Source organism: Macaca mulatta, chromosome 17 (assembly GCF_049350105.2).
Source record: "Macaca mulatta isolate MMU2019108-1 chromosome 17, T2T-MMU8v2.0, whole genome shotgun sequence".
Lineage (NCBI taxonomy): Eukaryota > Metazoa > Chordata > Mammalia > Primates > Cercopithecidae > Macaca > Macaca mulatta.
This window is the reverse complement of record NC_133422.1, coordinates 1,832,189-1,852,252: the sequence shown is the minus strand read 5'-3', so window position 1 is coordinate 1,852,252 and position 20,064 is coordinate 1,832,189. Positions and strand designations below refer to the sequence as shown.

Genomic DNA, 20,064 nt, shown 5'->3' with positions numbered 1-20,064 from the left:
AAGATGTAAAACCAAGGGTAAACTCTAATATAAACTATGCACTTTGAGTAGTAATAATGTGTTCATATAGGTTCATAAGTTGTAACAAAATGTACCACTCTGGTGGGGGAGTTGCTAGTGGGGAAGGCTACGCAGGTGTGGAATGGGGTATGTGAGAACTCTCTGTATTTTCTGCTCAAACTTCCTGTGAACCTAAAACTGTTCTAAGAAATAAAGTCAATTAAGAATGTTAACAATTATCCTTACATGCAAGGCTTATTGGTCATTTTTCCCTCCTTTGTACTTTTCAGGTTTTCCAAGTTGTGGTTTGTGGGTTTTTTTGTTTGTTTGTTTTTGTTTTGTTTTGTTTTTATCACAGAGGGCAGGGCAAGTTTGTAATCCCAGCACTTCGGGAGGCCGAGGCTTGAGCTGAGTTTAAGACCAGCCTGGGCCGGGTGCGGTGGCTCAGGTCTGTAATCCCAGCACTTTGGGAGGCCGAGGCGGGTGGATCAGGAGATCGAGACCATCCTGGCTAACACGGTGAAACCCCATCTCTACTAAAAATACAAAAAATTAGCCGGGCGTGGTGGTGGGTGCCTGTGGTCCCCATTATTCCGGAGGCTGAGGCAGAAGAATCGCTTAAACCCGGGAAGAAGCAGAGGTTGAGTGAGCCAAGATCACACCACTGCACTCCAGCCTGGCTGAGAGCAAGATTCTGTCTCAAAAAAAAAAAAAAAAAAAAAAAAAAAACGACCAGCCTGGGCAACATGGCAAAACCTTACCTTCACAAAAAAACACAAAAATTAAGGCCGGACATGGTGGCTCACGCCTGTAATTCCAGCACTTTGGGAGCCCGAGGCAGATGGATCACCTGAGTCAGGAGTTCGAGATGAGCCTGGTCAACGTGGTGAAACCCCAACTCTACTAAATACAAAAATAGCTGGACATGGTGGGGTGTGCCTGTAATCCTAGCTACTTGAGAGGCTGAGGCAGGAACATCGCTTGAACTGGGACCTGGGAGGCAGAGGTTGCAGTGAGCCGAGATCTCGCCATTGCACTTCAGCCTGGGCTACAGAGCGAGACTCTGTCTCAAAAAAACAAAAAACAAAAACAGAAAATTAGCTGGATGTGGTGGCAGGCGCCTGTCGTCCTAGCCGTCGGGAGGCTGAGGTAGGAGGATCCCTTCAGCCCAGGAGGTGGAGGCTGCAGTGAGTCATAATCATTCCACTGACTCCAGCCTAGGCGACAGAGTAAGGCCTTGTTGAAAGAAAGAAAAAATAGGCCGGGTGAGGTGGCTCACTCCTGTAATCCCAGCACTTTGGGAGGCCAAGGCGGGCAGATCACGAGATCCGGAGTTCGATACCAGCCTGGCCAATATGGTGAAATGCCGATTCTACTAGAAGTACAAAAATTAGCTGGGCGTGGTGGCGGGCGCCTGTAGTCCCAGCTACTCAGGAGGCTGAGACAGAAGACTCGCTTGAATCCGGGAGACTGAGATTGCAGCGAGCCGAGGTCACACCACTGCGCTCCAGCCTGGGTGACAGAGCGAGACTTCATCAAAAAAAAAAAAAAAGAAAAGAAGGAAGGAAGGAAGGAGCGAGATTGAAAAAAAAAGAAGGAAGAAAGGAAGGAAAGAAAAAGAAAGAAAGGAAGAAAAAGAAAGAAAGAAAGGAAAAAAAAGAAAGAAAGAAAAGACGTGAATGCTCACACCCATAATTCCAACACTTTGGGAGATTTAGGTGGGAGGATTACTTAAACCCAGGAGTTGGAGACCAGCCTGGACTGTTAATATAGTGAGACCCTTCTCTACAAAATAAACAATAAAAAAATTCAGCTGGGTATGGTGGCACGTGCCTGTGGTCCCAGCTACTTAGGAGGCTGAAATAAATAAATAAATGATTTTTTAAAATTAAAAAAATTAAAATCATTGCGTACATATTACCTTTGGAGGTAGGGAAAAGTATTAAAAACTTAATGTAATGATTCAAAACTTTCAGATCAGCTTAATTTTATATTTTAATCTTTTAGTGAACAGCTACTGGCAAATTAAGTTTAGCCTAAAATTACCTGCTTACATATTTTAAGTTTGGCATAAAAGTTTCCCCTTACAGAGTGAACTGCAACCAGCTGGATATGTAAACAGAATGTAACCTATTCTTGTACCAGTCACGGAGTTTTGGCCAATCACAGGCAGCCAGCTGTTCAAACCATGTTGAAATAAGGCAAATGACAAGCTCTAACCAATCAGGATGTTTTTGGGCCTCATTTCTGTTTTCTTTAAGTCACTTTCCTTTTTCTACCCATAATTCTCTCTGACCACATAGCCCCTGTAAAGTCATTCTGAACCTCTTCTGGTTCCGGGTCCTGCCAAATTAGCAAATCATTCTTTGCTCAATTAAATTGTTAAATTTAATTTGTCTAAAGTTTTGGTTTAACACTACCCAGTACAGAAATTCACTAAATAACAGTTGACAATATAAGGGGTCCTTTCAGCTCATTATTTTATAAAATCATAGAATTTATTGCTGGAAAGGATCTCGTAAATAATCTAATCTTCCCCCTTAAAATTTGCTTCTGTTTTGCAGTGAGTACCTCTAAAGCAAGCTTGTCCAACCAGTGGCCAGCAGGCGGCATGTAGCCCAGGACGGCTTTGAATGCATGTGGTCCAACACAAATTTTGTAAACTTTCTTAAAATGTAAGATTTTTTGTGTGTGTGTGATTTTTAGATTTATTTTGGCTCATCAGCTATCATTAGTGTATTTTATGTGTGGCCCAAGACAATAATTCTTCCAACGTGGGCCAGGGAAGCCAAAAGATTGGACACCCATGCTCTAAAGCTTAGATGGAATTTGGTGGGCTATGCTGCCTGGGAGATAAATGAATAACAAGAAAGCACGGGTAACAACAGCAAAAACAGACAAATGAGATACATTAAAAAGCTTCTGTATAATAAAGGAAACAAGAGAGTGAAGAGACAACCTATGAAATGGGAGACTGTATTTACAAACCATATGTCTGATAAGGGGTTACTATCCACCATATATAAGGAACTCAAATAACTCAATAGGAAGAAAGCAACCCAATTTAAAAATGGGCAAAGGAGCCAGACGCGGTGGCTCACTCCTGTAATCCCAGTGCTTTGGGAGGCTGAGGCAGGTGGATTAGTTGAAGTCAGGAGCTCAAGACCAGCCTGGCCAACGCGATGAAACCACATCTCTACTAAAAACGCCTGTAATTCCAGCTACTTGAGAGGTTGAGGCAGGAGGATCGCCTGAACCTGGGAGGTGGGTGTTGCAGTGAGCTGAGATGGGGCCACTGCACACCAGCCTGGGTGACAGAGCTAGACTCTATCTCAAAAATAAAATAAAATAAAATAAAAAAGACAGACAAAAGAATACACATGCTGGCAATGATGTGGAAGAAAGGGAACCCTTGCACACTGTTGCTGGGAATGTAAATTAATAGTGATGATGGAAAACAGTGTGATGGTTTCTCAAAAAAATAAATTGACTACCATATGATCCAGTAATTCCGCTAGTGAATATATACCCAAAGGAAGTGAAATCAGTTCCTTCAGGTGGTGCCTATACTCTCATGTTCATTGCAGTATTATTCACAATAGCCAGGATATGGAATCTATGTAAGTGTCCATCAACAGATGAATGGATAAAGAAAATGTGGCATATATACACTATGGAATACTATTCAGCCTTAAAAAGAAGGAAATCCTGTTGTTTGTGACAACATGGATGAACCTGAAGGACAGTATGTTAAGTGAAATAAGCCAGGCACAGAAAGACAAATACCACATAATCTCACATATTATGAACTCATAGAAGCAGAGCGTAGAATGGTGATTACTTGGCGCTGGGGTGGTGACATGGGAGTTTGGTGGAATTTAGAGGATATGGGTCAAAAGATAGAAGTTTTAGCTACATAGGAGGAAGCTCAAGAGAATGTACACCGTATTGTGCAACAAGGTGTTTAAAATCAATAACAGTATATTGTATTCTTGAAAATAGCTGAGAGTAGATTTTTAAGTGTTTCTACCACAAAAAATAACAAGTATGTGAGGTTATGCCTATATTATTTAGTCATTGCACAATGTATATATGTTTCAAAACATTGTATTGTATACAGTAAATATATTCAATTTTTTGCCAATTAAAATAAATACATTTGATTTAACAGGAGAAACACGGGGGGGCTCTTATTCCAGTGTGAACTGATAAGGAAGAGTGAAGGGCAATGTTTCTTAAGACTATAGGTGCAAACACTTTTTATTACTCAATAATAAAGCCACAGGAACTCAGAGGAAAGGAATACTTACAATAAACTGGAAAAATGAGATGGGGTTGGTTGGAGGCATTGGGATCCCAAAGGATGAGAAGATTATAAGGAGAGAAGAAGGGGTTTTCCTTTAAGGGCCTAGGATGTACAATTCCCTCAGTTCACTGAAGAAACTGAGGCTCAGAAACTGGAGGGTCACTACTATGGTTTGAATGTTTGTCCCCTCCACAGCTCATGTTGAAATGTAATTGGTATTGTGATGGTATCAAAAAGTGAGACCTTTAAGAGATTCGAGCCCTCATGAACGGATTAATGCTGTCATCAGGGAAGTAGGTTTCCTCATTGCAGGACGGGGCTTGCCCCTTCTTGCTCTTACTCTCATCCTCTCTCAGCCTTTCAGACATGTGATGCCTTCCTTGATGTTATGACATAGCAAGAAGGCCCATGACAGATGCCAACACCTTGATATTGGACTTCCCTGCCTCCAGAATGGTGAGTCAGTAAATTTCTGTTACTGATAAATTACCCAGTCTTAGGTATTCTGTTATAGAAGCACTAAATGAACTAAGACAGTCACAAAGCTAACAAGTAGTGGAATTAGCATTAACTTCACCTCTGCATACTTTTCCAAGCATTGTTAATAAGCTTCATTACTCTTTCATAAAGTGTAAAACATGTTGATAGGAAAGAATAAGTATTTCATATATTTAGGAAGAATGGCAACTTAAATCTCTATTTGTAAAATTTCAATCTATATAGGCTGGGCGCGGTGGCTCATGCCTGTAATCCCAGCACTTTGGGAGGCCAAGGCGGGCAGATCAGGAGGTCAAGAGATCGAGACCATCCTGGCCAACATGGTGAAACCCTGTCTCTACTAAAAACACGAAAACTAGCTGGGTGTGGTGGCGCGTGCCTGCAGTCCCAGCCACTCGGGAGGCTGAGGCAGAGAGTTGCTTGAACCCAGGAGGCAGAGGTTGCAGTGAGCTGAGATTGCACCACTGCGCTCTAGCCTGGCGACAGAGCAAGACTCTGTCTCAAAAAAAAAAAAAAAAAAAAATTCAATCTATGGTTCATTTGAGATTACTCTCAGTTTCTGATATCATCTTGTGTTTTTTCAACTGATTTAGGACTTAAATTTATCCATGACTTGCTCTCTGCAGAGTAATATTTTTCAAACCACAGTTTGTAAGCCATGAAATGAACTTGGTGTGTTGCAACTATTATCTATTTATTTAAAAATAAGGACTAAAACTGTATAGACTAGATTTAAATATACTCGAATGGATAATATTAAAATGCATCTAAGACAGTGAAAGGTAATTATTCCATGAATCCTGTGTTTCAGTCATATAGTCACGTATCTAGTAGGGGTTTGTACTGGGTGCTGATGTACAATGCCTATCCCAGTAGTTATCATGGTCAAAAAAAGTTTATCTGCCACTGATCTAAAATGCATTATTTAGTGCTATGTTTAAAATTTTTTAAGATGACATGTTTAAGAGTTAAAATTTAAGAATGAAGACAAAGCTATCTAGAGAGGCCGTATAATGAGGTGGTTAATGGCATGGATTCTGGAGCCAAGAATCCTAGGGCCAAGGAAATTCACCCTTTCTCCACAACTATGAAGGAAAATTACAGATTTTTGGTTGCTATAATATCAAACATCAGTATAAGCAAGTTATAAATGTCAACATCTTAAAACTAACAATTTTTATTTAAAATTCTTATTTTTGAATCCTATGAGAAGCATCCTACCGAGTTGTACTTTATTTATATATCAATAAGTAATATTAAACTGGTTTCAGTCTTTGTTCCTTCTCTCATAGAAAATTTTATTCACTGTTTCCATTGTTAAAATATTGTTTTGTTTTGTTTTGTTCATTTTGAAACAGGGTCTCACTCTTTTGCCCAGGCTGGAGTGTAGTGACACGATCTTAGCTCACTACAACCTCTGCCTCCCTGGTTCAAGCAATTCTCCCACTTTAGCCTCCTGAGTAGCTGGGGCTACAGGCATGCACCACCCTAAGTTTTGTATTTTTTGGTAGAGATGGGGTTTTACCATGTTGGCCAGGCTGGTCTCAAACTCCTGATCTCAAGTGATCCACCTACCTCGGCCTCCCAAAGTGCTGGGATTACAGACATGAGCCACTGTGCCCAGCCCCAAGACTGCTTGATTTAGTTACTGCAATTATTATTATTATTATTTGGATTATACAGTAGCATAGTATTGGTGGTAGAGATATCAATATAGTCCTAGTAGAATATTATAATTTTTTTCCTAATATTTCATTGAGTCAAGTATAAATGATAAAAACAACTAAAATTTACTGAGGTCTATATTAAGTGAGGTGCAAGGTGCAAGTTTTTATACATGTGTGCTCGTTTCACCCCCTAAAAAACTCTATGAAAGAGGAATTATTATCTACATTTGACACATGATGAACCGATCAGAGGCTTAGAGAAGCTTACGCATGACTAAAAGCATCTAGCCACTTGCTAGTTGTGGGTAATGCCAGAATTCAGATGGGGGCAGTCTGGCTCTTTAAGCTGAGCCCAGAGTCAGTAATACTACATCTCAATAAATGGTGAGCTCTTGGTCTTCAAAATGCAATTAAACCTAACACTTTTGTATAACTTTCACAGCAGTTACTTGGTCCTTACAACAACTCTTTTTTTTGAGATGGAGTCTTGCTCTGTTGCCCAGGCTGGAGTGCAGTGGCGTGCTCTCGGCTCACTGTAACCTCTGCCTCCTGGGTTCAAGTGATTCTCCTGCCTCAGCCTCCCGAGTAGCTGGGATTACAGGCGGGTGCCACCATGCCCAGTCACAACCACTCTTTATTACTTTATTTTACAAATAAGGAAATGGACTCAGAGAGAAGGTAACTTTCTGAGGTTCTGAGTGGCCAGATATTTGAAATACGAGTCTTTTGCTCATGTCTTGCAGTTGCCTCTTGGATGTCCGCTATGCTTTTTGACAGGTACAGAATAGATTCATACACACACACACAGTTTTAGTTGTGGATTTATTGAGATATAATTTACATATCATGCAATTCACTCATTTAAGGTATCCTGTTCAGAGGTTTTTAGTACATTCAGAGTTGTGCAATCATTTCAGTCAATTTTAGAACACTTGAGTCACTCCATCAAAAAACCTCGTAACTTTTAGCTACCATTTTCTACTCCCCACTTTTCCAGTTCTGGGCCACCAGTAATCTACTTTCTATCTCGGCCGGGCGCGGTGGCTCAAGCCTGGAATCCCAGCACTTTGGGAGGCCAAGACAGGCGGATCACGAGGTAAGGAAATCGAGACCATCCTGGCTAACACGGTGAAACCCCGTCTCTACTAAAAAAAATACAAAAAATTAGCCGGGCGTGGTGGGTGCCTGTAGTCCCAGCTACTCGGGAGACTGAGGCAGGAGAATGGTGTAAACCCGGGAGGCGGAGCTTGCAGTGAGCTGAGATCCGGCCACTGCACTCCAGCCTGGGCGACAGAGCGAGACTCCGTCTCAAAAAAAAAAAAAAAGAAAAAAAAAATCTACTTTCTATCTTTACAGATTTCCCTATTCTAGACATTTCTTGTAAATGGAATAAAATATTCAGTGGTCTTTTGTGTCTTGTTTATTCACTTAGCATAATGTCTTTAAGGTTTGTCCATGTTGTAGCGTATATCAGAACTTCACTCCTCTTTATGTCTGAATAATGTTCCATTGTATGGATGTACCACATTTTGTTTATCCATTCATCAGTTGATGGACATTTTAGGGATGTTGGAAATTATGAATGCTGTTATGAACATTCAAACATTTATTTTTAAAATTACTTTTATGTAAAATTAAGTCTGCTTTTAACATTATGACAAATACTTTTTTCCCAGTTCTAAATTCTCAACGAAAATTCTCCCTGGTATCAGACTAGCAAACCAATGAAGAGTTTCATGGACAAATGTACCTGAATGAACTAAAAAAGTGCATATAAATACCATAATTAGCACAGGTGCTCATTAGTTATATAAAACAGCAATAACACTAGGGAATTAGTAGCAGTATAGAGCTCCAACTGAACAGTACATGGCAACCTAATCTATCATTTAAGTTTATCACAGAGCTTATTTGGAAGTATGTCTACTTTACTCTTCTAAATATAAACTCAATGAGCTGAAGCTACTGCAATACGAGCTGGCAGCAGAAAAGGGATGGTGCAAGTTTTCACCAAATTATTACAATTTGGTAGTAGAGGATGTGTCTGTTTTGATGATAGTGGCTGTTTTTGTTGTGATGTTTCTGTTGTGATGATAGTTTTTCAGTCTAAAACAGCACTGTGTAATATAAAATCTTAAGAGGCTATTTTAGTGTATTTAAAACTAAAAAATTTTAGTTACAAAAGTTTCCTAAAAATTAGTGATACTTTTTGAAAAGCTGGTTCAAGTACATTTTATTAATTTTTTTCAATAGAAAAGAACAGTGTATTCAAGGTATTTAGTACAAGGTGGAAAGCCTACTTTATTTTTCAATGAGTGACTGAATTCAACTTCTACTAGATTTCCTCTGTGAAGTTGCGTCTATTAAACATCAGTCTTTCATGGGTGATTAACTTCACTGAAAACTTCATGTTCATCAATATCGTGTTGAACTTGAAACTGTATTACCATACATCTGTTTATTAATAGGCAATGGTGTCAGATAATGGTGAAATGGAGAAGTCGCCCATCCATTTGGGTGGGAAAATAACCAACACCCTCAGTTGTAATCCCACTAAGAACCGCCAGGGCGAGAAGCAAGCGGCACCGCTTCCATCTTTACGTGAGTCTTGGAAATGGTTCAGCACCATGACGTCCGCCGAAGACGTAGGTGTAGACGAGGAACAAAAGAGAAGACCCCTCGTGGAGGTGGCCTGTGGGGCCCGCCCTCCCCGGGCGCCGTCGCCGTCTGTCCCTGACTCCGCTCCCCCGGGGGCCGCAGCGAGTGCGCCCCGCGATGGAGCGGGCTGTGGAGGGAGCCTCCATGGAGTCTCCATCAACAGTTGAGGACCAGGAGACGGTGGCAGGCGGTAGAGCGGCCTGGGCAGGGCCAGCGCCCCGGGCTGCGGAGCACAGGACGGCGGCGCCCAGGGACGCCCCAGGGCGGGCCTCGGCCCCTCCAGCCGGCGGGAGCCCAGCTCCAGGGGAGCCCGTAGCTCCCTCCATCTTGGTTGATGGAGGCGGGGAGCGGCGTCTGGGTCTCTCCACCGTCGTGCCCGTCCCCTACGGCCCCGCGGACGCAGACGCCAGCAGCCGGGGCTGTTCCCTTGGCCGAATGGCAGAGCCCAGTCGGGGCTTCCCGGGGACAAGTTTCCCGGCCCCACGGGGTTTGGTTTTTAGGGGGTCCCAAGTTCCCACAGTCGTGCCGACAAAATGGAGGACGTCGTCTCCTCCTGCTGCAGCCATGGCGGGAGGTGGGGGACTATTCCCCACGGGGCGCGGCGAGGGTGGAAGGGCCTCCACTGCCCCCAGCGCAGTCAGGGCTCCAGTTCGCCCGCGGCCCCGAAAGCCCACTCGGCCCCGCTCCAGCGCCTCCCCGGCCTCGCCCCTCGCAGGGGCCTTCAAGGAACTGGACAGGGAGGGCGATGGGGCATCGAGGCCGCGGCTCTCCTCGGGCAGGGGCGTTGGGAGCCGCTGCCGCGGCCTGGGCGCCCAGGCTCGGGCGAGGGCAGGCGGCCCCGCCGGAGTCTCCCGGGCTGTCTAGGTCCCGGAGAGCCCCGGGCCCTGAGGAGCCGAAGCGGGGTCGGTGCGGCGGGCAGCGAATCTCGGGCTCCTGACCCTGGCAGACCCGGTGGGTGGGGGCGGGGGACCGGCGGGGAGGGGACCCGGCCGGGAGTCGAGGGCCGGCGGAGGCGGGAGTGGAACGGCAGGGCCGGGGGAGTGGCCCGCACCTGACGGACAGCCCTTCGGACCACCCCACCGAGGGGGGGCCCTGAAGGACTGCCGTTGGAGCCAATGGGCAAGCCCGAGGCGCTCCGGCCCGCCTCCCCCGTCAGCCAATGAGCGCGCGGAGGGCGGGGCCTCCCCGGGCTCGGCCGCGCCGCCGCCTCCTCCGCCTCCTCCTCCTCACCAGCGCTAAAGCCGGGACTGGACCGAGCGGAGTTGTGCGTGTCGCCGAAGGGGGGTGGGCCGGGGGAGGGGAGGTTCGCTCCGCGGAGCCGCAGCCAGAACCGGGTGAGGCTTATCCCCGCTGTCTTTCCAGTCCGGGGCCGCCGAGAGTGGGGGTGGCTGGGAGCAGCGCAGCCTCCGGAGGAGGAGGCGGAGGCGGAGGCGACTAGGGAGGCGGAGATGGGTGAGGGCAGCCTCCGGAGCCTCCCACCGACCCGGGATTAATACCCCGCGGCGCGGCCGCCGTCGCCGCTGCCGCGTCGGGGCCTCGGGGGCAGCTCGGGGCTGCGCTCATGTCACAGGCGCCTTCGCGTGCGGCCCGAGGGGCTGGGAGAGTGCGGGCGAGGCCGGGAGGGCTGGGTGAGGCGGCCGCCAGCGGCGGGGGTCGCGGGGCCGGCGGGGCGGCGGGACGGCGGGGCGGGGGTGCCGGCCGCCCGGGGAGGTCGCGGGGCATTTTCCTTTCTCTCCTGCGGGGGGCGGGGGAGGGGCGCCCCGGCCGGGTCTCCGCGCTCGGGGCCGCGCTCCCACCCTGTCCGCCGGAGCCGAGGTCCCCAAGTTTTTCGGGGTGAGGGCTGCCGCCTCTGCCCCGCCGGGTCCCCTCCTTCGCTCTTCTCTTCCTCGGCGCTGCGCTGCGCGGCTCTTGCTCCGCACGTATTGTTTGGCTGGGTCTCTAATGGCGGACGGGGAGGCAGCGCTGCCGGTCGCCGACTGCAGGGGGGGGCAAACCTCGGGCCCAGGGCAACTGCTTGGGGCAAATGTGGGCGATATCGGCCCAGCGGTGACGCGAGCCGCCCCTTACCTCTGAATTGGTACTTGGAGTGACGGGGATGACGCTGGGTGGGCGAATTTAGGAGGGAATACAAATCCCTTGCTGGCGTCGAGGCAACGTTTTCCCTTCCCCCCTCCCTTCCCGGGAGCAGGCTCGGTGTCCTCAGGCCCCCTCCTTTCCAGATTTTGCCTTTCACATGGGTTTTGGCCCCAGATATACATTTTGCGCTGTTTTGCCCCACTTACGCAGGAGGGGGCTATTGTGCGCGTGGTGGGGTAATAATAGAAGAACCGAACCTCCTTGACCTCTTATTCCCTTCTCTGCCTCCTTCTGGCAGAAAGGGTTGGTTTCTCCCACCAGGTTGTGTGTTCTTGATACATTTTTCTTTTTTCCTCCTGTCCCAGGACCAAGAATCGCCTTCAGCCCTGTCCGGTGCATCCTTGGCAGAAAGTGAGGAGGAAAACACCCCCATTGTGAGTCCCTTGCCCCTAATTTGTTGCTAATAGAGGACATTGTCAGGTTGTAGGGGTTCAGCTACGGGACCTGGCCCTCCCAGTTGTTTTGAGGGGGAGGAGCTTTCCCTTGGGTGGCAGCTGCCCCCAGGGCGAAGCCTGGGTAATGGCTGGTGAGGCAGCTGGGAGTGGGCGCTGCTGTTTCCACCGCTGCAGACATCGCTCCTGCTGCTGCAATACCAACCTCAGCAACCAGACGACGGGCTTCTGCAGCTGCTCACGTTACCGGGGAGGAGGGGTGGTGCGAAGGAGGGCATATTTCTGGTGCCCTCTAGAGTTCCAAAATGGGAATTAAAGTTATTTCTTGTTGAATGCTGTGCATGCAACCTTAACATTTTTTCTTCCTTAAACAATGGCTAATTGATTGAAGGAATTGGAAACATAGAAATAATCATTTATATTTTTGTTTATGCCTATTGGAAACGCAAATTTTGACACTTACGGTTCGTGAGTTGTTAGATCTTTTTTCATTTATTTGCTTACGAAAGGGATGGAGTCCATTCCTAGTGCTATCTTGTTCACCAAGTAGTAGGCTGATCAGTCCAGTGTACTGATCTAGTTACTTTCTTCGTTCCCCGTCTTCCGTGTTGATCATCTTTCACTTAGCGATCGTTTTTGAATGTGTTACCTGAGAATTATTTTATTTGTTGGTTTTAAGGCAACCATGTAATGTGCTGGAGAGGAAGATGAAGATAGCCAGTCATATTTTCCTTCAGGCAATTGAAACTAAACAAAGTATCTGAAGTCAGCACTCTGGATACATTATATCTCTGGAGCCCATTGACAGTTGATATTGTAACTTGTAGCTCTCTGTCAGAGTCAGAGATGAGTTATTTACGCTTAAGTATTCAGTCCACATGGTTTAAAAAATAGTTAATTGATAAGCGTTTGCTGAATATACATTGTGAAGGATGATGTGAGAATAGTAACTTGTATTAAATATACATCGTTCTAGGCACAGTCCAGGACACTTTCTTTTAATCTTAGCAAGTAGCCCACAGGGTAATACGAATGGCATGTATTGAGCCCTTTTGTATGCTAGCCCGATTCTAAGTTTTTTTTTTTTTTTATGGAAACTTTAAATTTTACGTGTAAGAATAGTGTACTGACTCTCCATGTACCCATCATTCACATTCTAAAATTATCAATACGTGCCCGCACTAATTTTTAATGTATTAAGTAATTTAATTATCATGAAAACCCAGTGATGTTGATAACCACAGTTATCAATTAGATTTTTATACTGCCTTGTTTCAAAACTAACGGGCTGTTTGGATCAGAATTAACATAGTCTCTTTTTCCATGTGTCTGTACAATTTACAGTCTGTAATTGTTTTCTAAGTACTGCTAACTTGAATGACTATAACTTCTCTATATAGAGTTTGAAATTCATCTCAGGCGTCAGATCATTCAAATATAGTGAACCAAGGTTAGATCTTTGAAATGGATGGAAGATGCTTATTGCTGCATATTTTCACAAAAGATTTACCTTTCTAGGATTTTTTTTCTTTGTTCTTATGTTGATAAGGGAAGCTTGATAATTGGTTATGTTTAATAGATATTTGGAGACGAGGAACATAAAAAATGTAAAATCAGTACTTTTCTGTAATGCCAATATATGTATACTAATTGGAAGCAGTGCTGCTTTTACATAACCAGAATGTGGTTCTTGTTTTGCTTAACAATTTAGCTTAGAATTGAACATTTCTTTACTTAAAAACAGCAACTAGTGATGCTGTTATGTGCTAGACAGTAAGATGAAGATAACCTGATGATTTTTAATTGGCCTTGACTAAATAAATACTTTTATTATACAGTAGGAACATATGTGAGTGCTTTTAGATCTATTTACAAAGTATTTTGACAGTTAAAACTACTTTGAATATTTATGGCATCTTTCTTTGGTACATCCTTAATAATATCTATTCCCTCTCGCCTATCCTTTTAAACTGTTGGGAGAAAGATACAAAGTGGTCCCTGCTTTTCCATGGGCTGGGCTTTTGTATTTCATGTGGTGAGACAACCCTGAATCACTCAGGTATGACATATGAACATTTTAACTTCTGTGTGGATAGAGAGGTTATACTGCCTTTGAACAACAGCTTTTATTTTTCAGTTTTATTGTATTTTGCCCTTGTTTGAGGTACGGAGGTGTACAAACTTAATACATTTGAGACAAAGTGAATCTTTACCTTCAGTCAGATGCTCTGGTATAAATGTGATGGGAAGAATAGGTATGAAATGCTGAAACTCTGGTGTTAAAAGGTGTGGTATCATTAGAAATGTTATATTTTCTGTCTCTCTAGCATTAATATGTCTCCATCCCATTTGACAATATTGTTAATATATACATCATAATAAATGTCGTTTATTATAAGAAGACTGGGCTATTCAAGTTGCGTGTGATTTTTGTTTTTTGTTTTTTGTTTTTTTTTTGAGATGGAGTTTCACTCTTATTGCCCAGGCTGGAGTGCAGTGACGCGAACTTGGCTCACTGCAACCTCTGCCTCCGGGTTCAAGTGATTCTCGTGCCTCAGCCTTCCAAGTAGCTGGGATTACAGGTGCGCGCCACCATGCCTGGCCAATTTTGTATTTTTAGTAGAAACAGGATTTCATCATGTTGGTCAGGCTGATCTCGAACTCCTGGCCTCAAGTGATTCGCCTGCCTCAGCCTCCCACAGTGCTGGGATTACAGGCGTAAGCCACCTCACCCAGCCTCTTTTTTTTGATATGGAATCTCTCTCTGTCATCCAGGCTGGAGTGCAGTGGCGCGATGTCTGCTCGCTGCAACCTCCGCCTCCCGGGTTCAAGCATTCTCCTGCCTCAGCTTCCCAAGTAGCTGGGACTATAGGCACTTGCCACTACACCTGGCTAGTTTTGTATTTTTAGTAGAGATGGGGATTTTCAGTAGAGACAAGGTTTCGCCGTGTTGGCCAGACTGGTCTCGAACTCCTGAGCTCCGGTGATCCGCCCGCCTCAACCTCCCAAAGTGTTGGGATTACAGGCATGAGCCACCGTGCCGGCCTGCATGTGATTTTTTTTTTTTTTTTAGCGAATGCAAGGAGAGCCCAAACTCGAGTGTTTTCTCTCATTGGATTCGCAAATAGTATTTTATGTAGGGCATTTCAATTTAGGGAAGAAATAAATTGCTTTGACTTCCTGCATTTTCCTCCTTTAAAAACACTTCAGTTGGTTAATTTTCTTATATACCTGTCAAAGCGCAGAAGTGAACAGGACTTTTGAAGTATTCAGATCAAAAAGTTCTTTTTTTTTTTTTTTGAGACGGAGTCTCGCTCTGCCGCCCAGGCTGGAGTGCAGTGGCCGGATCTCAGCTCACTGCAAGCTCCGCCTCCCGGGTTCATGCCTTTCTCCTGCCTCAGCCTCCCGAGTAGCTGGGACTACAGGCGCCCGCCACCTCGCCCAGCTAGTTTTTTGTATTTTTTAGTAGAGACGGGGTTTCACCGTGTCAGCCAGGATGGTCTCGATCTCCTGACCTCGTGATCCGCCCGTCTCGGCCTCCCAAAGTGCTGGGATTACAGGCTTGAGCCACCGCGCCCGGCCCCAGATCAAAAAGTTCTAATGCAGGTCTCCAATATATAAGACTTACAAAGCTGTCAATGAGAAAAATTGCTGTTGGATAAATCCATGAATTTGAGTGCAGCAATCTGAGTAACAGTTGCAGCTTATTTTCATATTTTATTTTGGTTGTATATCAGCAAGAATTTTTTATGTAGTTGGAGTTGCCCATTTTTATATTTGCAACCTGGTTTTTTAAATGAAGTCACTTGTAGTCTTAGATGTCTTTTACTAAAATAGACATATGAAAAGGATCTTTATGGTCATCACCAAATGCTTGGCAACAAGATGAGTTCATCATTTTAAAATGTGTTGGATTATAACACATTTGAACATATCTGTTGTTTTCGTGCATATTTTAAGATATATTAATTTTTTTTGAATTGAGCTTTACACAGTACTTGAAGCACTTCTGTGGAGCTGCAGAATGAATTTTCGTAAACATTTTTAAACTTTTTATTAAAGAGTTTAAAAAATGATGTGCAGAGAGGTTAGCAGAATCACTTGATTAGTATGACTTTGGGATTTGTTCTTAGTACTGTTTTATTTTTAACTTTATAACAGTCCATTGAAAATTAGAAGTAATAAATTTTAAGAAAAATTAATGCTCTTTAATTTGAAAGAAGGGTATAGCTGTTGAGTTTTATTTTTACTGATTTGATTAGTGTTCTGTAAGTATTCGTGTTTGCTATTTCAAGAAATGACGTAAGAGTAAACTGGTTGGCCGAGCGCAGTGGCTCACGCCTGTAATCCCAGCTTTGGGAGACTGAGGTGGGTGGATCACCTGAGGTCAGGAGTTCGAGACCAACCTGGCCAATGTGGTGAAACCCTCTCTCTACTAAAAATACAAAGATTAGCCAGGCATGGTGGTGGGCATCTGTAATGCCAGCTACTCAGGAGGCTGAGGTAGGAGAATCACTTGAAACTGGGAGGTGGAGTTTGCAGTGAGCCAAGATTGCACCACTGCATTCCAGCCTGGGCGATAGAGTGAGAGACTGTCAAAAAAAAAAAAGAGTAAACTGATTATTCACAGAAATAGGTAATGCATGTTTAATAGGTCGGTTTTTTGTAGAGACAGGGACCCGCTTTGTTGTTTCCTGGACTCCTGGACTCAAGCGATCTTCCTACCTTGGCCTCCCAAAGTGTTAGGATTATAGGTGTAAGCCACCATGCCTAGCCAGTAGGTTGGGTTTTTTAAACTTTCGCACACTTATATTTTATTAATATAAGTTATCGTCTTGTTTTTGTTTATTCTTAATTTAGACCCTTCTCTTTAATGTCAATAGGCTGCCAAGGATTAGGTTTTTCTCTCTTTTCCAGAGGGTTCCAGATTTTTTTTTTCTCTCTAGTGTTTTGCATTAAACTTATTTCTCTCTAACCATGCATTTAGATTGGATAAGAAAAATACATAGCTATTTTAAGTAACATTGGGATGCACAGTTAGAAGTTGCGGACAGAATAATATTTGTAAAATGTGACTATAATACAGTGAGACAAATTCTTTTTACTTTATAGCAATGCATGTATATATTACTCTCTGCCATAGTCACCTAGATACCGTCTCTGGACTTACTAGTGTAAGAATTGACAACTAAATTTTTGGGTTTTGTTACTTAACATTAAAAAACGACTTTTTCTTTTTTTTTTTTTTTTTGAGACGGAGTCTCGCTCTGCCGCCCAGGCTGGAGTGCAGTGGCCGGATCTCAGCTCACTGCAAGCTCCGCCTCCCGGGTTCACACCATTCTCCTGCCTCAGCCTCCCGAGTAGCTGGGACTACAGGCGCTGCCACCTCGCCCGGCTAGTTTTTTGTATTTTTTAAAGTAGAGATGGGGTTTCACCGTGTCAGCCAGGATGGTCTCGATCTCCTGACCTCGTGATCCGCCCTTCTCGGCCTCCCAAAGTGCTGGGATTACAGGCTTTGAGCCACCGCGCCCGGCCAAAAAACGACTTTTTCTTCTAATACTGGAATAATTTTATAATCATTCCTTCCAAAGAGGTATGTCTTTTGCGTAGGCAGAGTAGTGTTTCTTGGAATATCAAGTTGGACTAGACAGAATGTTCAGGGTAATAATCAGGGGACTGATTCAACAAATTGGATATTACAACACCTGTTATATATTAAATAGTCATAAAAGATGTGTTCTGTTAATTGTGGGCTGGCAGTTTCTTTGGCTCTGCTTGGAAGAGCATTTCATCTAGACTTAGTGAATTTTGTTTCTAGTTCTATAGAACTAAGGAAAGGTTTGGGTGGAAGTGAAAATATAAGTTAAATGAAAATTTTAGTTTATCCTCCTGTTTAGAGTTGTACTTTTTTTCGTTCCAGGCTTGTCATATCTTATTTTAATCATTTTAATTATTTCTGGCTCTGATATGGTATCTGAATTCTTTTTTTTTTTTTTTTTTGAAATGGAGTCTTGCTCTGTGGCCTAGACCAGAGTGCAGTAGCATGATCTCAGCTCACTGCAACCTCCGCCTCCTGGGTTCAATTTCAAGCAATTCTCCTGCCTCAGCCTCCTGCGTAGCTGGGATTACAAGTGTGCACCACCATGCCTGGCTAATTTTTGTATTTTTAGTAGATACAGGGTTTCACCATGTTGGCCAGCTGGTTTTGAACTCCTGAACTCAAGTAATCCACCTGCCTGGGCCTGCCAAAGTGCTGGGATTATAGGTGTGAGCCACCGCACCAGGCCTGAATTCTTATATAATTCTATATTTGCTTCTTGTTGTTTTTTTTTATTTTTGAGACGGAGTTTCTCTCTTGTTGCCCAGGCTTTGGAGTGCAATGGTGCAATCTCAGCTCAACGCAACCTCTGCCTCCCAGGTTCAAGTGGTTCTCGTGCCTCAGCCTCCCGAGTAGCTGGGATTGCAGGCATGAGCTGCCCGCCTGGCTAATTTTGTATTTTTAGTAGAGATGGGGTTTCTCCATGTTGGTGAGGCTGGTCTTGAACTCCCGAACTCAGGGGATCTACCCGCCTCAGCCTCCCAAAGTGCTGGGATTACAGGTGTGAACCACTGCCTAGGCCTGAATTCTTTTATGTCTATAATTTTTTTTTTTTTTTTTTTTTTGGATACAGAGGTTTGCTCTTGTTGCCTAGGCTGGAGTGCAGTGGCACAATCAGGGCTCACCGCAGCCTCCACCTCCCGGGTTCAAGCGATTGTCCTGCCTCACCCTCCTGAGTAGCTGGGATTACAGGCATGTGCCACCACGGTGGGCTAATTTTATATTTTTAGTAGAGACGGGGTTTCTCCATTTTGGTCAGGCTGGTCTTGAACTCCCAACCTCAAGTGATCTGCCTGCCTTGGCCTCCTAAAGTGCTGGGATTATGGGCGTGAGCCACCGTGCCCAACCTGCTTGTTTTTTTACATAATGAAAAATTTGCACTTGTTTTAATTAGTTATAGGAAAATCGTTATTATAAAAATTTAACAAGTTTTAGCTTTATAACTTTACTATGAATATTGTCTCACTTTATTTTGATTTTTGTCTGTCTTTTTTTTTTTTTTTTTTTTTTTTTTTTGAGACGGAATCTCGCTCTGTTCCCCAGGCTGGAGTGCAGTGGCCGGATCTCAGCTCACTGCAAGCTCCGCCTTCCGGGTTCACACCATTCTCCTGCCTCAACCTCCCGAGTAGCTGGGGCTATAGGCGCCCACCACCTCGCCCGGCTAGTTTTTTGTATTTTTTAGTAGAGACGGGGTTTCACTGTGTTAGCCAGGATAGTCTCGATCTCCTGACCCAGTGATCCGCCCGCCTCAGCCTCCCAAAGTGCTGGGATTACAGGCTTGAGCCACCACGCCCGGCCTGTCTGTCTTAATATTGTATAGTCCTGTTTCTTAGCCAAATAAGTGTTAACTCCTGCCGGGGAAGTCATTCCATCCTGTGTCTCTGTATGGTTTTACGTTGCTTATACAAGAGAAGCTTCTGTTCCAGTTAGTCTGTCTTCCATGACACAGACTCCTGACTTCTGTTATTTCATGTTCTCTTTATTTGTATATCACATTGTCCTTTTTTTAAGGACCTTACTCTTCTCTTTTCATTCAGTCTTTCTTCTGGACTTACCTGTTCATTTGTCTTCCTTTTCCTAACTCCTTTTGCATTTTTTTTAAAAAAAGGATCGCAGTATCTAATAGCATCCTATATAAAAGTCTGATTATACTTTGCTTTTAGGGGGTACGTTTCCAAATTATAATAAACCTGTGTATTTGGTGAGATCATGATATGTGAGTGTGGTTATAGAGATATATAAGGGCCTCACATGGAAAGGGAACTAGTGAGTACTAACAGAAGATTGGAAGGATAGCGACTTAATTTTGCAGATTTTCTGCCAAAAAAAGCCATTTTTCTCATTGTAGCATGACATGAGTTGGAGTCATACAGATTCAGGCTTAAATCTGCCCTGCTCATGAAGGGAGTTTTGGGGTAATAGAGTGTTCTATAAAACTGGATTGTGGTGATTGTTGCATAAGTATATACATTTAATACATTTGTCAAACCCTTCACTTAAGTAAATTTTACTACATGTATATTATGCTTTAATATAACTATTAAAAACAATTTTGCTCCAGTATTTACCAGTTTGTGATATCAGGCAAGTCATGTAACCTCTGAGCTGTAGTTCAGTCAGTTAACAAATGAGTATGGTAATGCCTGATTTCCTGAGATTGTCGAGGTGAGGACTAAAAATAATACAGGGTATGCAGCTGGCATAGTAGGTGCTCAGTTAATAGCAGCTACAATTCTTAAACTGTCTGTTTGTATGGACCAAACATAATGAATTTGCTGCCACCACCTGGTATGGTAAACTTACTGTGTG

At 44.1% G+C, this 20,064-nt stretch overlaps 1 protein-coding gene across 44 annotated transcripts in view; it reads left to right on the top strand.

The window, feature by feature from the left end:
- The first annotated feature begins 9,023 nt into the window (after positions 1 to 9,023).
- ZMYM2 (zinc finger MYM-type containing 2) overlaps positions 9,024 to 20,064 on the top strand; it is a 128,686-nt gene continuing 117,645 nt past the window's right edge. For 14 of the 44 annotated variants that reach the window (XR_013407618.1, XR_013407617.1, XR_013407614.1 and 11 more), the window contains exons 1-2: positions 10,358 to 10,463; positions 11,571 to 11,639. The gene's annotated coding sequence lies outside the window, so the exon portion shown is untranslated. 44 annotated transcript variants of the gene reach the window in all.